Source organism: Asparagus officinalis, chromosome 8 (genome assembly GCF_001876935.1).
Source record: "Asparagus officinalis chromosome 8, Aspof.V1, whole genome shotgun sequence".
Taxonomy (NCBI): Eukaryota; Viridiplantae; Streptophyta; class Magnoliopsida; order Asparagales; family Asparagaceae; genus Asparagus; species Asparagus officinalis.
In genome coordinates this window covers 16,017,464-16,021,981 of record NC_033801.1, presented here as the reverse complement: position 1 = coordinate 16,021,981, position 4,518 = coordinate 16,017,464, and the positions used below count along the sequence as shown (strand labels likewise).

General features: G+C 41.1%; 1 pseudogene; it reads right to left on the bottom strand.

Annotated features, from left to right (window-relative positions):
• Positions 1 to 4,518, bottom strand: part of LOC109820920 — a 10,858-nt pseudogene that overhangs the window by 2,633 nt on the left and 3,707 nt on the right.

Sequence of the window (4,518 nt, the reverse complement as noted above, 5' to 3'; positions counted from 1 at the left end):
ACAATCCATGTCTTGTGCACGTTCGCGGTCGACCGCCGCGCCACTCACGGTCGACCATGATGCATCCAAACGTGTTTCTTCTTCTCAAAACTTGTTCTTATCCAAATCTTTCGCGGTTTCTTCAATTCTCCACCTTAACGAAGTTTTCCCAAAACCGAACCGACACCAACCAAACCAAATATCTCACTTATTGCGTCCAGCACGAAGTAAAACAAAACTACAACGGATTCAATCCACAACAAGCCGAGACCCAAATGAGAATGTGATCATTCTCAAAACGTCGGTATCAACTCATCAAATCGGCTGCATCAAAAACTGACTGCCTACGTATCCTTTTATCTAAGGAATTAAACATTCACGTAGTTCCCCAATTCTACAATTCTCCACCTCGGTGAAGATTTTCCAAACTGAACCGACACCAACCAAACCAAATGTCTCACTTGTTGCGTCCAGTACGAAGTGAAACAAAATCATAACGGACTCAATCCACATCAAGTCGAGACTCAAATGAGAATACGATCACTCTCCAAACGCCGGTATCAACTCATCAAATCGGTTGCATCATAAATGACTAGCTACGTATCCTTTTGCCCAAGGAATCAAGCATTCACGTAGTTCCCCAAAATGATCATAAATGACCTTAATCAACTAGAAGAATCTTCAATCATTCATTAATTTTACGACCTTCACCAAATGTCTTCTTCCAAGACCTTACACCCAAGTGCTCATAACGTGAACAATGCGTGACAAATCTACAGCTGATAACATCCGTTGTACTCAAATCAACCAACTCATCATCTGCATCCAAATCCAAATGATCCCCTAACTGTGTCACTTTAGCTGGAATCCCAAACGATGCAAAATGATCTGGAGTACGTGGAGTAATCTTCACTCAATGTGAAGTAACATCACCCTCCACCCGCTGGGATATCCCAATGATCTGATCAACACTCTTCACCTGCCAAGAATCAAATATGACGTACCTGCTTAGAACAAAACCAGTCTCTCCAAACTGATAACCAAACGAGCCTCTGAATCCTAAATGTGCAATCGGATCAAATCTCACATCATCGATGTGACCAAATGCTGGGCAACCAAACATCCGACGCAACCTAAAATCAGAAGCAGCTCCACCAGATCCAAAATCTCCAAACGCAATAATTGACAACCTATGACTAAGATGACCCAAGCATGTCCAAACCTCAATACCAGAATCAATGCTCGACATCAAACGCCGAACCTCCTCCAGAAAAGAACGACAAATCAAAAATATCATCTCATCTCGTTGCCCTAATGTTTCTCCTCTAATGAAATGTCTCAAACTGCCATGAGCTCGGCATGAATACAGAAACATATCCCTCTTGTACTTCTAACTAAAATCAGAACGGAGTATCTTCATCCTTCTGTCTTTCTTACACTTCTTCAACATGTTGTAGACTATTAGGACTTCACTCAAACGGGACTTGGTTGCAATCCAAACATATCTAGAACAGTCGTCAACAAAGAAACCAAATATCGATTAACTTCCAATGATGTTTCCTTAGAAGACCCCCAAATGCCTGAATGAACACACCTAAAAGACCCCTCAATCGATGGATAGAAGTGCCAAACTCCACCTCGGTCTCTTTACTTATACCAATGTGCTCAAAGGACTTTAATATGCAGGTTAATGTAGTTCTCAATAATCCAATGCACCGTATCAATAAAAAAAAATCACAACCTCAAATCCTTCTTTCTCGGCTATCTATCTCAAAGCACCAAAACAAATGCGAAAAAATAAAGAATAGATCCAAACTAATAAAGGAGAGATTTTTACCTCCAATTGAAATCCTAACAAGAATTTCCGAAAGATCTCACCCCCACACGACGGAAGACAAGATCACTAATAGGAAAAATCTCATCTTTATCACAAACTGAAGCTCTAGACGAACTTCCAAAACGATCTACTACACCAAATAACTCAAGCACTAACAAACCAATACGAAACAAACGAAGAATGGATCCAAAATTGAAAAAGTCTTTACCAAAAAAAGATCTCATATTTATCACCAAAAGAAGCCCTCGACGAGCCCCCAAAGCGATTTACTCCTCCAATCAGCCCAAGCGTGGCCCGAGCTCTGATACCCCTTGTTGTGCGCAGAAATCACTTGTTGTACGTCGAGGAACTAAACCAAACACCGAGAGAGAAGGCAACTCAAATCAAACAATAATGACACCAACTTAAACACAAAGTTTAACGTGGTTCGGTAAATTATGAACGAAGTGGGGATGATATGAGGACCACCCACGTGTGTGAAACATAACCGTAAATGAACCACGTGATGAAATAGCGAAGAGTAACAAAGCAAACCGCGTGAAGAGATAGCGGAACCCGCGACCCGATTGATTCCTGCAGCTATATATATAGCTTCTATTCGTAATCTAGTTTCGTGTGCAAACAAGTGGGAGAACTTAAATTTTGACAGCACCTCTACGCAACAAGAGAGTAAGATCACAATAGGAATTCTCGTTTCACCAAGAAAACAAGAACCAAAAACAAAATATCTCAACAAAGTGAGATATCAGCTCTTCCTCTCATCAGTTCTAGGACTGACCTGTCAAGTAAACCTAAATAAGCTATTACAAATCACACAAACAGCGAGACAAATTAATTTTACATGGTTTGGTAAATTGCCTACGTCCATGGGTCAATGAGGGGGGAGATCTACTATTAGAAAGAGAATATAAATAAGATTTACAATCACACAACTTAAACCCTCAAACAAACTCAAATCTCTTACAAAGGGGATGCCAAAAACCCTCTCAGAACAGCACAAAAGACTGCACAGAAATCCACGCTCAAGTCAACGGCTCCTCTGTGTTTTGTTTTCTTTCACCGTTGCTATTTTTCGGTCTCTGCTTTTGCATGCAGCCGAAATCCAAGTTCTCCCCACTTGCTTGCACACGAAACTAGGTTACGAATAGAAGCTATATATATAGCTGCAGGAATCAATCGGGTTGTAGGATTCGTTATCTCTTCACGCGGTTTGCTTTGCTGCTCTCCGCTATCTCGTCACACGGTTCGTTCACGATTACGTTTCGCGCACGTGGGTGGCCCCCACGTTGTCCCCACTTCGTTCACAAGTACAAATTAAGATTACAAAATCACTCAAACCAATCAACTAATCTCACCAACAAAGCTCTCAATCTCTCAAACAATAACCTTAACCAATAGCTCAGAAAGATCTCTCTTTTCTATACTCTAATATCCCCAAAACAATTCCCAATCAAAGCCAAAGAAACCCTAAAACCGTTGTTGCTATTTATATCAAACAACAAACCTAATCAGAAGAGAAAACCTCAATCAGGCCCAAACCCGCTACGCGGTCGATCGGACAGAAGACAGAAACCCACGAAAACTGATTACAGGGTCTGCAGTCGACCGCCACACCACTCGCGGTCGATAGCCAAAAGTCCAGAAACAATCCCTGTCTTGTGCACGTTCGCGGCGGACCGCCACGCCGCGCCACTCGCGATCGACCATGAAGCATCCCCACGTGTTTCTTCTTCTCAAAACCTGTTCTTATCCAAATCTTTCGCGGTTTCTTCATGTCATGCATGTATAACTCAGGTAGCTCACACACATACACATACATTCTGTTGAAAATCAACAGATGTGTATAATCACAAAAATTAGAAGTTGTTCACTCGTTTTAGTTTCTATCTACAGGAGCAGAATCCCATTTAAGTACAAACTCAACTTCTTATAACTCATGGCTGTCCATCATAACAATCCATTTTCTACCATCAGCATTCATAATAATTGTTTTTCAGGTAGACAGGATTCAAGTAATATATATAATGTTTCAATAAGAATAAAAACAGATATAAAAGACTATCTATTTATATAACCAATTACCAAGTCACTTCTGTGCTTGAATCTGAATACCACATAAGTAAGAGAGACCACTTGAATCTGAATACCACATAAGAGAGACCAAAACATCGGTTGTGGTGGTGTGCATACATGGAGTGGAGATTGATTTAAAGCCCGATATGCAAGGAGATAAATAAGGTCTGGTTAACCAGCAAATTATAGAAATTTTGTAGATGATTATCTCACGAACGGTGGAGCTCCATAAATGTTTGTTTGTGATACATGGATAAAGAATGCTCATGAACGTCAATTGTAGACTGAATCAGGTTTACCAAACGGCAATCTATGTGAAACTGAAGAAGATTGGTGAGGTGTTCGTGTACGTATGAGTATAGTTCCACATCAAAAGATGAGCCGAAAAGTAAGAGACTCAGACTGCAAGTTCAGACCAAGACCTATTGTAGAAATGGCTAACACGGCTTTGAAGATCAGGAAAAACAACTCAGACAAGCTTTTGGACACTTGTCAGTCGACCACAAAGCAAGTCCGATAGACCAGAAACGTGCACAGATCACAGGGGGATTATGGAGATGGAGACGATCGACCGCTGCGATCGACCACCAGTGATCCTGTAGGATTCTGTGTCTCTGGAGTTGGTGACG